Source organism: Amblyraja radiata, chromosome 24 (genome assembly GCF_010909765.2).
Source record: "Amblyraja radiata isolate CabotCenter1 chromosome 24, sAmbRad1.1.pri, whole genome shotgun sequence".
NCBI lineage: Eukaryota > Metazoa > Chordata > Chondrichthyes > Rajiformes > Rajidae > Amblyraja > Amblyraja radiata.
In genome coordinates, this window is record NC_045979.1 from 26,444,305 (window position 1) to 26,458,283 (window position 13,979).

Sequence of the window (13,979 nt, forward strand, 5' to 3'; positions counted from 1 at the left end):
AAGGAGAAATAAGTCTAGTTAGAGATTTAGAGGACATTCTGAGAGGGAGAGGATGAAAAGTGCATTCTACATTGGGGCCATTCAGCCCACCAGGTTCATGCCATCTCCTGAGAGTCTCACCTGGAATCTCACCAACCTCATCTCACTCTCCTTATTTTCCTGGACCCAACTAACTTATTCTCTCACGTATTCCCATCGTCCCCTTTGATCAAGCTGCACTAATTTACTGTAGCCAATTAAAATACCAGTACATTTTTGAGAATTGGGAAGAAACCAGCGCAGCTGTTGGAAACTCTTGTGGAATCCGAAAGGATGTGCAAACTCTGTGACAGGATTGAACCCAGCTCCTTAGCTCTGCGAGGCAGTCACCCCCAATTGCTGATTCCTGATGGTGGCCTGTGTGCTGATCTCTTTATTAGGTTCCAATAACATTAAGCTGTCCTCTTCAAGCTCAGCATAGTGTAAACTTTAGACTTTAGAGGCACTTTGGCACAACAAGTCCGCACCGACCAGCAATCACCCCGTACACTAACACTATCCTACAAACTAGGGACAACTGGCAATTTTTACCTAAGCCAATTAACCTACAAATCTGCACATCTTTGCCGGACGTGAGCACACAGTTAGCTGCAGACTCCGCCCAGGACAGGAAGGCTCTGCAGGAACGGAAGGGACGTCACGACCGCGGTGCCACAGGTGCTGTCGCCGAGGGAGGACGGACGGAGCCGCGGCTCGAGAGACTCGAGAGACTCGAGAGACTCGAGAGACTAACAGAGACTAACAGAGGCAAAGAGGTTTGCCACGCACTGCAAGGGAGCAGTGGACCAGATAGGAAGAGCGGAAGGAATTACCACTAGACAGCCAAACCAGTAGGTAATTTACGGCTGGGGTGAGTACTTTCCCATTTATAGGAGGTAGGATTATATAAATAAGGGGTGTATCAATACAGTAGGGGATTCTTAAATAGGACCAGTTAATTACTTATATAAGATGGGCGGTCAGGAGATGTGCCAATACTGCGAGATGTGGGAATTTGTCGACACCATTGATGTAGAAGATCCCTACAGCTGCAGTAAGTGTTTGAGGCTAGAGGAACTCCAGCTCCGCATTGATGAGCTGGAGACCCAACTTCATACGCTGCGGTACATCAGGGAGGGGGAGTATTACCTGGATGTTTTGTGCCAGGGGATGGTCACACCGACCAGTTTAACTAATTCAGTAGGCAGTGAGCAAGGAAAGGAAGGTGTGGCCATAAGCGAGGCAGGTAGGGGGAACCAGGAGGAGATGCGGCAGGAGCCACAGCCCTTGTCCCTGACGAGCATGACCGAGGCTCTTACTCAATGTAAGGACGGGATCAGGGGCTGTGGGAGGGATGAGCAACCTGGCTGCAGCACCGTGGATTCAAGAGGGGGGAGTTAGAAGAAATGCCGTAGTGATAGGGGATAGTATTATTCGGGGGGTAGATAAGGTTCTCTGCGGCCAGCAGAACATGTCCCGAAGGCTGTGTTGCCTACCCGGTGCTAGGGTTAAGGATATCTCTGCGATGCTGGAGAGAAATTTGCAGTGGGAGGGGGAGGATCCAGTGGTCGTGGTCCATGTGGGGACCAATGACATAGGAAGGACGAGGAAGGAGGATCTGCTGAAGGAGTTTGAGCAGTTAGGGAATAAATTAAAAAGCAGAACCTCGAGGGTACTGATCTCCGGATTGCTACCTGAGCCACGGGCCAAATCGGCGAGGGTACGTAAAATTAGAAAGCTAAATGCGTGGCTCAAAGACTGGTGTGGGAATAATGGGTTTGGTTTCTTGGGCCACTGGCACCAGTACTGGGACAGGGGGGATCTGTTCTGTAAGGACGGACTTCACCTGAACGGCGCTGGGACTGGGGTCCTGGCAAATCATATAACTAGGGCAGTAGAGAGGTCTTTAAACTAAGTAGCGGGGGGGAGGTATCAAGGGGGGTAATAACGGCAGGGGTAGAGGAAATAGAGCAGGGTATCAGTGGGGAAGCGGAAAGTCAAAATGTGACAGGAGACAGAATGTGTGAAGATAAAGCTCTAGATGTAAAAGGGGCAAAAATGGAAAGGAAGGGTAGTAAAAATCATCTGAAAGTGCTTTATCTAAATGCACGGAGTATTCGTAATAAGATAAATGAATTAACGGTGCAATTAAGTATATATAGTTATGATATCGTGGCCATTACGGAGACATGGCTGCAAGGGGATCAGGACTGGGAGTTAAATATAGAGGGGTACTCGACAATTAGGAAAGATAGACAGGAAAGAAAGGGAGGAGGGGTGGCCCTTTTAATAAGGGAGGGAATAACGGCAATAGAGAGGAAGGATATTGCGTTGAAGGATCAGGATAGTGAAACAGCTTGGGTACAGATAGAGAATAATAAGGGGAAAAAAACACTAGTGGGTGTAATTTATAGACCTCCAAATAGCTGTGACGCTGTTAGTCAGAACATAAATCTGCAAATAGTTGACGCATGTAAAAAGGGAACTGCTGTAATCATGGGGGACTTCAATTTTCATATTAATTGGGCAAACCAAACTGGGCAGGGTAGACTAGAGGAAGAGTTTATAGAATGTATTAGAGACGGGTTCCTAGAACAGTATGTCACAGAACCGACAAGGGGGGAGGCAATCTTGGATCTGGTCCTGTGTAATGAAGCAGGATTAATTAAAAATGTCATAGTTAGGGACTCGTTGGGAACAAGTGACCACAATATGGTCGAATTCCATATTCAAATAGAAGGGGAGCAGGTTGAAACTCAGGCTAGGGTGCTTAGTCTAAATAAGGGGGATTATGAAGGTATGAGGACTGAGCTGATCAAAGTTGACTGGGATAGCAGACTCAAGAATAAGACGGTACATGAGCAGTGGTGTACGTTTAAGGGTATACTGTATAACCTTCAAGAAAAATTTATTCCTATGAAGAAAAAAAGGGGTAAGGGTAAGAACAGTCAGCCATGGCTCAGTAAAACTATAAAGGATAGTATTCGGCTGAAGGCAAGGGCATATAAGGTAGCCAGAGATAGTGGGAGGGTAGAGGATTGGGAAGCATTTAAAGGTCAGCAAAAAATAACTAAGAGATTAATTAAGACGGGGAAAATAGACTATGAAAGGAATTTAGCGAACAACATAAAAACTAATAGTAAGAGTTTTTATAGCTATATAAAAAGAAAAAGGGTGGCTAAGGTGAACGTTGGTCCATTGGAGGGTGAGACTGGAGAGTTGTTGGTGGGGAACATGGAAATGGCAAAGGCATTAAACGAGTATTTTGTATCAGTCTTCACCATAGAAGACACAAAAAATATTCCAACGCTGGATAAACAGGGGGCGGTAGGAATGGAGGAGCTAAATACTATTAAGATCACCAAGGAGGTGGTATTAGGGAAATTAATGAGACTGAAGGAGGATAAATCCCCTGGGCCTGATGGATTACATCCAAGGGTCTTGAGGGAGATAGCGGTGGGGATTGTGGATGCATTGGTGATAATTTTCCAAAACTCCCTGGAGGCAGGAACGGTCCCAGTGGATTGGAAAATGGCCAATGTAACACCTATATTTAAAAAAGGAAGTAAACAGAAGGCGGGTAACTATAGACCGGTTAGTCTAACATCGGTGGTGGGTAAAATATTAGAGACAATTATTAAAGAAACACTAACGGGGCACTTGGATAAACATGACTTCATCGGACAGAACCAGCATGGTTTTGTGAAGGGGAAGTCCTGTTTAACGAATCTGCTCGAATTCTTTGAGGAAGTAACAACCCGGGTGGATAAAGGGGAACCGGTGGATGTGGTATACTTGGACTTCCAAAAGGCTTTTGACAAGGTGCCACATAAGAGACTGTTGCTAAAAATAAAAAATTATGGGATTGGGGGTAATATATTAGCATGGGTAGAGGATTGGCTAACAAATAGGAAGCAGAGAGTGGGGATAAATGGTTCATACTCGGGATGGCAACCGGTAACTAGCGGGGTTCCGCAAGGGTCGGTGCTGGGACCCCAGTTGTTCACAATTTATATAAATGATTTGGAGGAGGGAACCAAGTGTAATATATCAAAATTTGCGGACGATACAAAAATGGGAGGAAAAGTAGGGGATGAGGAGGATAGGAAGAGTCTGCAAAAGGATATAGATAAGCTAGGTGAGTGGGCAACAACTTGGCAGATGAAATTTAATACTAATAAATGTGAAGTCATTCACTTTGGGAAAAAAAATGATAGGGCAAGTTATTTTCTAAATGAGGAGGAGCTGCGTTGTAATGCAACGCAAAGGGATCTAGGGGTATTAGTACATGAATCACTAAAAGTTAGTATGCAGGTGCAGCAAGCAATCAGGAAGGCCAATGGAGTTTTGGCCTTTATTGCTAGGGGGATTGAGTATAAAAACACGGAGGTCTTGCTGCAGCTGTACACAGTATTAGTGAGACCACATTTGGAATACTGTGTACAGTTCTGGGGTCCATACTTAAGAAAGGATGTACTAGCCCTGGAGGCAGTGCAGCGAAGGTTTACAAGATTAATTCCTGCAATGAGGGGATTGACATATGAGGAAAGGTTAAGTAGGCTGGAACTCTACTCTTTGGAGTTTAGAAGAATGAGAGGCGATCTCATTGAAACATATAAGATCGTGAGGGGCCTTGATCGGGTGGATGCACCGAGGATGTTCCCAATGATCGGGGAAACTAGAACTAGAGGACATAGTTGCAGAATAAGGGGGGGCTCTTTTAAAACTGAGATGAGGAAGAACTTCTTCACCCAGAGGGTGGTTAATTTATGGAATTCACTGCCCCAGGGAGCAGTGGAAGCAGAAACTTTAAATATATTTAAGACTAAAATAGATGGTTTTTTAGCTGCCAAGGGGATAAGGGGCTACGGGGAGAGGGCAGGGATATGGACCTAGGTATGGTTAGTATAGTAAGACCTGAGTGATCTCCTGGACAAGTGTCGATCGCCTGGATTGGGGTCGGAGAGGAATTTCCCGGATTTTTTTCCCGAATTGGACCTGGGTTTTTATCCGGTTTTTTGCCTCCCCCAGGAGATCACGAGGTTCTTGGGGTGGAGAGGGGTGATAGCGGTATAAAGGGGAGGGTAGTGTCTTGTGTTCTGTGTCTTGTGTCTACTTTTTGTGGGTAAGTGTGTCTGTTTAGTGTTCAGCCATGAGCGAATGGCGGTGCGGGCTCGACGGACCTGGTGGTCTACTCTCGCACCTACTTTCTATGTTTCTATGTTTCTATGAAACCGGAGCGCACGGAGAAAAGCCACACGGTCACAGGGAGAACGTGCAAACTCCGTACTGACAGCACCTGTAGTTAGGATCGAACGCGGGTCTCTGGCGCTGGAAATTGTGCCCCCCTAAAGTGTAGGGAGAGCAGGTTTGAGCAAGAGGTGAAACTGGACAATGGGGTGAAATGCAAAGTAAACGGGAGATGGAATGAATGACCCCTTTCCTTGAATGAGCACAAGAAAACAAAGTTCAGAAATGGGACTCATCCTAAATGACGCATAGAAACAGTATTCACCTGATTTCTATCGGTACCCATTTCTGGCAGACGACATGATCCGACTAGAAATTGGACCAGATCTGTCTGGCTGTTGTTCATTTTGTGCTGTTTCATTTTCCAGAGCTATTTCCAGCAAATGAAAACATTATCCATGTGGTCGACCTGTAGTTCCCAGCACAGGAACAGACCCTTCAGCCCACCATGCCCATGCTGAACATTATGCCAAGATTAAGTACTTTCCTCTATCTGCACATGATCCATATCCCTCCTTTCCCTGCATATCAAAGGTTTCAAAGGTCTTTTATAGTCACGTGTACCAATGAAGATACAGTGATATGTGAATTACCATACAGCCATACTACAAATGCAACAAGACACACAACTACATAAAAGTTAACATAAACATCCACCACAGTGGATTCCCCACATCCCTCACTGTGGTGGAAGGTAATAAAGTCTAATCTTCTTCCCTCATTTTTCTCCCACGGTCAGGGCGATCGAAGCTCCTGCAGCCGGCGGTCGATGCTTCTGCGTCGGGGTGGTCAAAGCTCCTGAGGCTTGGAGTTCCCAAAGTCGGTCTCTGACCAGAGACCGCGAGCTCCGTGATGTTAAAGTCGGCAGGTTCCCGCGGAAGAGCTCAGAGGTCGATACCTGGCGAAGGGATTGCGAACTCCATGATGGTAAGTCCACAGGCTTCCGCAGTGGAGCTCTCGAAATCAGTCTCCAGCAAAGGTCGTCAACTCCTCGATGTTAGGCCGCAGTGTGGACGGAGATACGATACGGAAAAAAATCGCATCCCCCAAACCCCTCCCCCACCCCCACATAAAACAAGCTAAAAGCATACATTTAACACATACTAAAAAAACAACAATGAAGAAAAGGACAGACAGACCGTTGGCGAGGGAGCCATTGATGGTGAAATGTCCACCATGTGGCGATCCAAAATCATCTGAAATACCATATTGTTTCTGCCTCCACCACTATCTCTGGCAGCACGTTCCACACCCCACACATCTTTTTTATACTTCCCCTATCAGATCTTCTGGGGAAAGTTACATGCTCAAGTCTTTGACATTTCCATCCTGGGAGAGAGATTTTCACCATCTACCATATCCATATGTCTCAGAATTTTTTATACTTCTAGTAGGTCTCAACCCGGCCTCCAACGCTCCAGAGGAAACAATACAAATTTGTCCAATCTATCCTTATATCTAAGACCTTCTAATTCAGGCAGCATTCTGTTTAATGAGATAACAGCTGATATTGTGTAAAAGGATTCTTGCCTGCAAACATCATAACACAAAACAAAACAGGAAGTACATCACTCTGAAAGCTGTGTACTAGGCCTGACTTTCAAGTTCCCCTCGCCTGATGGGTTACTGTTTTTACGTTCAAAGAATTCAGCATGAAATGTTGATTTGAGGGAGATAGCTACTGGCAGTCTTCGCTGTTTAGTTTAATTTAGTTTAGTTTATTGTCATGTGTACCAAGGTACAGTGAAAAGCATTTTTATTGCGTGCTATCCAATCAGTGAAACACACTATATGATTACAACCAAACCCTCCACTCTGTACAGATGCAGGATAAAGGGAATAAGGTTTAGTGCAAGAAAAAGTCCAGTAAAGTCCAATTAAAGATAGTGCGAGGGTCTCCAGTGAGGTGAGACGTTGTGTAGGGAACCGCTCTCTAGATGGTGATAGGATTGCTCAGTTGCCAGATAACAGTTGGGAAGAAACTGTCCCCAAAGACTGAGGTTTGTCCATCTTGAGTGTGGAGACATGACGTCATGGAGCTGAAAGGTCACAAGTTGTGAAATTGAGAGGCTGAACTGGTGAATCATTCCCCTTCCCAGAACGGGTGTATGAATGTGTGTTGTTACTCATAAGTCCCAGAAAATGCTTTATAGAAAACCTGATTTCCACGTTGACACTTGACTCGTGATCGATTCTCCCTCTGGCCTTGGATTGTAGAAGGTCCCCTACAGTAATCTCATGACATTTCATGTGCAAATGCTAGCTGTCCAGGGCGAGATAGTACTTCTATCCCTCTGCTTAGTGAATGTCCTCACAAGAGGACAGGTCAGTGTAGTCAATAACTTCCCCCTTCTCAGGATCTTCTCTCTCTCTCTCTCTCTCTCTGTACTCTCATACACACATATACACATTTCATAATACATTCCTCTCTCTCTTTTACACTCTGACACAGACACAGACAGTACCTTCTCTTGCGCAGGTAGCTACACAAACATACACCCACACAAACAAACACACACACTAGTGTACTTTCTTTAGAAGAAATATAGAAATATAGAAAATAGGTGCAGGAGAAGGCCATTCGGCCCTTCGAGCCAGCACCGCCATTCATTGTGATCATGGCTGATCGTCCCCAATCAATAACCCGTGCCTGCCTTCTCCCCATATCCCTTAATTCCACTAGCCCCTAGAGCTCTATCTAACTCTCTCTTAAATCCATCCAGTGACTTGACCTCCACTGCCCTCTGTGGCAGGGAATTCCACAAATTCACAACTCTCTGGGAGAAAACGTTTTTTCTAACCTCAGTCTTAAATGGCTTCCCCTTTATTCTAAGACTGTGGCCCCTGGTTCTGGACTCGCCCTTTCTCTCACACGCACACATTCTTTCACCCTCACATGCGATTATTCCTTCTATCTCTCACATTCCTGCTATCTCTCAGGGACAGACACCTACCCTCTTTCTCCCTTCCTTACACAAACATGTCCTCTCTCTTTCAAGCCCATTCATGCGTTCCTTGTTTCTCTTTCACTTAGACACACACTTATTCTCTTTGAGACACTTACACTCATAAACACACATTTTATTTCTCACACCCACCCAAACACTTCCCTTTTCTCTCTCATGCGCACACGTTTTTTTTCCCTCTTACACATTCACATTTCCTCTCTCTGTTTCTGTCAGCCTGCCTCTCTCTTTCTCTCACCCACTCATATTCTCTCAGTTAGTCTGTCTGTCTAAATCTCTCTCTCTCTCTCACACACACATATACACACACATGTTCTCACTTTGTTTCTTTTTATCTATCTGTCTTTCTCTGTCTCTCTCACATGAACATACACATGCACAGGCAGACAAAGACATACATGCACACACACACACAATACACTTCCTCATTCTTTTGACCTTATTCCTTCTTCTGGCTTCACAATTTGTGCCTTTTCCGTCCTTATCTCACAGCTTTTGACTTTTCATTTCTGGCTTTGTCCTAACATCTGCCACTCAAAAAAAAACCCTTACCTGTATCCATCTAGTGTATCACTTGCTAGACTTTGTCCTGCTCCCACCTCTCTTCCAGTTTTATTCTCCTTCCACAATCAGCCTGGGGAAGGGTCCCAACGTATAAACAACACCCAGCTTTGCTTGCCAGAGATGCCGCCTGACCCGTTGGCTTCCTCCAGAACTTTGTGTCTTTTTTTTTGTCAACCAGCATCTGCAGTTCCTGGTATCCACTGTAGAGGGACGGATCTTGAACAACAGCAAGACACAGTGCAGGAAGGAGATAGAGAGCTTAATACCAGGGTGCAAAGACACCAACCTATCTTGCAATGACAACTGATGCTTCTACTTCTTTAGAAGACTCAGGAAGTTTGGCATATCTCCAATTGTTCTTATCAACCTCTACAGATCCTCTGTAAAAAGCATCCTGTGGGGACGCTGCATCACAGCTTGGTTTGATAACAGCTCTGCCCAAGTCGGCAAGATATTGCTGAGAATTGTGCACTTTGCCCTATCCGTCACACTAACCAGCCTTTGCCCCTCATCAACTTCATCTACACTTCATGCAGCCAACATATTCAAGGACCAGTTACACCCCAGTCATTCCCTCCTCTTCCCTCTCCCATCAGACAGAAGATACAAAGAAGCTTGAAACCACATCCCACCAGATTCAGCATCAACTTCTTTCCTGCAAGTGTATGGTTCTCTCATAAGCTAAGGGTGTAGTCCCGACATCCCAGCCTACTTCATTACAGCCCTTGCCCTTTTCTTATCTGCACTTTCTCTGTAATTCTAATGCTATAAAGCTATAACACTGTATTCTGCACTCTGGTTGTGCACACTTTCCACTAGCTGTTGTCCACTATATGGTTTGATTGTACTCGTGTATAATGTGATTTGACTGGAGAGCATGAAAACAACGTTTTTCACTGCATCTGGGTACACGTGACAATAATAAACCAATCCCAATACCTGGCAGCACAGTGGTGGAGTTGCTACCTTACAACACCAGTCACCTGCTTTTGATACTGACTACGGGTCCTGTTTTTACGAAGTTTGTACGTTCTCTCTGCAACCGTGTGGGTTTTCTCAGTGTACATTTCCTTCCCACACTTCAAAGAGGAACAGATTTGTAGATTAATTGGCTTCCGTAAAATTGTAAATTGTCCCTGGTGTGTGTAGGATAGTGCTAGTGCACAGGGTGATTGCTGGTCGGCACGGACATGGTGGGCCGAAGGGCCTGTTTCTGTGCCGTGTCTCTAAAGTCTAAAGTCATTGTGTGCAAGAGCATAGAAATGAAGACAAGCCTTATACAACAGAGTTTCTGCCATGCTTTAAGAAAGGCATAAAGATTTGAGATATACAGAACAGGTTTACTAAATGATTCTGGGGTTGAGGGACATCAGTTGTGTGGATAGATCGAGACGAAGAAGGTTGCAATGAGTTCATAAGGGCTTTGACAGTCTAGATAGCAAGAACCTGCTCCAAAATGTCCCAAACTCTGGGACTGGACATCCACCAACAACTGGAAGATCTTCACAGAAACATTGAAGCAATTCCCCATGTAGTTAACACCAGTTACAGCAGGCGGAAATATACTTTACAGCTGCTTCCCTTACACGTGGCTTGATTGTTTGTACTGAATGCCACCCTAGGTATCACTATTTGTACTGCAGTTGATGTTTCTTGTCTGAAACCTTCCTGGTGGTTATTTTCTGTAGAACAGATGTCTAGTTTTTGTTCTTACAAATAAAATTGCTGAACATTTACATTTGTAGGGAGTGGTTCGCTGGCTTCAGCACAGTCAATAAGTAAGAGTTGATATCCCTGGAAACCCTTCTGAATTTAATGTGTGGAACTCGTGTCTATAACAAAAAGTTGAAGAATAATATAATGGATGTATTTCAGATCAGGAAAAGGCTTACAATACAGAAAGAGAACATTTTGACCTGTCAGATGCTTGGTTTCCCAGAAGACCAATTTAATCAGTTCCATTTCCTTTTTTATTTCCCCGCCCACACCCTGTAATGTATTTTTACACATGAGTAAAAACCACCTTTTGAGTACTTGCCATGTACCTACACAAAAGGATAATTTAGCTTATTCAATTAACCCACCAACATATCTATGACATTTAAAGGTTCATTCTGATGGGCAGTAATATATCTATTTGAGATGTATGAAAACGTAGGAATAAATTGTGAATGAGTCCATTAGCAAATTGTGAAACTTCTTTATGCAAAGAATGATGAAAAATCTCACTAACAGATGGAGAGGTGGAGGCGATTACTATAAATGGATGTAAAGGGTGCATTTTAAAGACGGGACAACCACAAGGGAGACACAATATGCTGGAACAATTCTGCAGGACAGGCAGCATCTCTGGAGAGAAGGAATGGGTGATGTTTTGGGTCGAGACCCTTCTTCAGTCTGATGTCAGGGGAGAGGGATGTACATAGATAAGGAAGTATAGATAAGGGAATGTAAGGTGTGAAAACAGGACAAAGGGAATGGAGATCAGGGAAACCCTTGCTTTCCCTCTCTCTCCATCTCTCCCCTTCCCAGTTCTCCAACTTGTCTTATTGTCTCCAACAACATTTTATCTCTGTTTGCTTTGTTGTTACTTTCTCCCAACAATGATATATTCTACATTTCCCTTGATTCCCTTTGTCCTGTTTTCACACCTTACACATCCTTACCTATACACTCCCTTATCTGTGTATCTCCCTCTCCCCTGACATCAGTCTGAAGAAGGGTCTCGACCCAAAACGTCACCCATTCCTTCTCTCCAGAGATGCTGCCTCTCCCGCTGAGTTGCTCCAGCATTTTGTGTCTATCTTCGATCTGCAGTTCCTTCCTATACAAACTTAAGGGACTTAAGAATAAAAGGAGTATTCATGATGTGGGATAAGGAAGGGGGAAAGGATTCTGTAGATCACAGATGCTGGGATAGACTGTGACTGGCCTAATATTTATGTATTTATGTAAATCTCTGCTTCTTCTTGCCCTTTTTTAAAATGTTCTGTAAAATCTTCCTCTTTGGCCAGATTTTGGGATCTCTTCTAAAATCTACTTTTGAACTCAATTTTAAATTTGGTATCTGAGGGAGTTCCTATGTGGTCAATGGGATTTTGACGGATATGTTGAAAAATTTATCTAAATGTAAATTGGGTGAAAAATTACACTATAACTGGTCTCCACTGGACAAACCAGTACCCACAACGAATCTTAAAACCAACCCCAGATCCATCAACATTCATTCCAACCAGTCAACATCCAACCACAACCAACACCCACTTCAATCCACCCTGGGTCCCCTACACCCACTCCTTATCCTTCAAAACCCACTTGGATCCATCAACACCCCACCCCAATCGTTCAACATCCAACCCAACACATCAACACCTTCCCCCAATCCTTCAATACCCAATCCCCAATCCTTAAATACCGAACCCAAACCATGAACGCCCACCTCCAATCCTACAACGCCCACCCGAGCCCATTAACACCCACCCTAAATATGTCAACACCTGCTCCAACCCCTCAACACCCAGCCCAGCCCATCAATGCCCACCTCAACCCATCAACAGCCAAACCCAGCCCATCAACACCCCAGTTCAGCCACACACAGGCCAATCCATTAAACCCAAACATTTAACACCCATATCCAAATCTTCAACATGCCTCCTACCCATTACATCCATTGCTCTACCCCTCAAACCATTCTTCTGCACACGAATATGCACCCTAACCTATTAATTCACCTCCCCTTCCCTCCATAACCCATCAACATCTACCGCAGATAGATACAAAATGCTGGAGTAGCTCAGCGGGCCAGCCAGCATCTCTGGAGAGATGGAATGGGTGACATTTTGGGTCACGACCCTTCTTCAGACATCCACCGCAACCCATCAATAGCCCCTCCAAACCATCAACACCCATCATCAATTTTTTCCACACCCATTCCAACCCATGAACATCCATCCTATTCCATCAATACCACCCCAGGTCAATAATACCACCCCAAACATAAAACCCATTCCTCTACCCACTAAGACCATCCTGTCTTCCCTTCAACAACCACTCCTCTACACACAACCCCCCACCTGTAATCCATTCATCCATCCCAAATTTCACTGTGACTTGTCGCACGTGGCAATAAAGTATTCATTAATTCATCCAAAAACCAAAGCAATTACCAAACGACAAGCAGGAAGCGTGGGCCTGAAGCAGTTTTCAGCTGACAGGCTCAGCATGTCCTTTTGCAAATGGCACCATCAATTATAACAACAAAGGAAACAATCTGTGTAGCAACACAGAGCCGGCCCAGGCCCACAGCCGTTCGGAGATGGTCATCTTGGAATGGTATCTCGTTGACGTATTTGGCCGTGCGGCTCGCAGTCAGAACACTTCAGCATCCGACGACGATGCTGCAGATGGACCAGCCACCCTTCTCCAGTTTGCACCAATGGTCGTAGAGCCATCCCTCGGCGCAGTTGTTGGAGCAGTAGCTGCCGGTGTAATCCACTTGTGAGATGGGAGAGCAGTAGTCCCAGTTCGATAGGTCCCCTCCATGCTTGTAGCACCAGTAGAACTCCAGCTCCTGCTTAGCACACCTGGTGATGCAGACGCCCCCCGTGTACGTGAAGGTCAACACACCGCCCACTCCGTACACACGAATGGTCAGGCACGTGGTCAACAGCAGCAGCAACAGCCACGGAGCCATCTTGCATGCGATGGAACTGTCTTCGTATTGGCAATCACCTGTGTGGGGCAGGGATGGAGAGGTGGTGGGGGAGACGAGGTAGAGGAGAAGAAATAGCTATGAGAATAATGAATTCTTCCTGCACAGAAAGAGGTCATTCATCTTGTCAAGTTGGAAAGGCATGTTGTCAAGTTGGAAAGGGTACAGAGAAGATTTACGAGGATGTTGCCAGGACTCGAGGGTCTGAGGTATAGCGAGAGGTTGAGCGAGCTGGGACTCTATTCCTTGGAGCGCAGGATGATGAGGGATATAAAATCGTGAGAGGAATAGATTGGGTAAACGCACAGAGTCTCGTATCCAGAGTAGGGGAATTGAGAACCAGAGGACATAGGTTTAAGGTGAGGGGGAAAGATTTAATAGGAATCTGAGAGGTAACTTTTTCACACAAAAGGTGGTGAGTGTATGGAAGATGCCAGTTGAGACGGGGACTATTGGGACTTTTAAGAAAC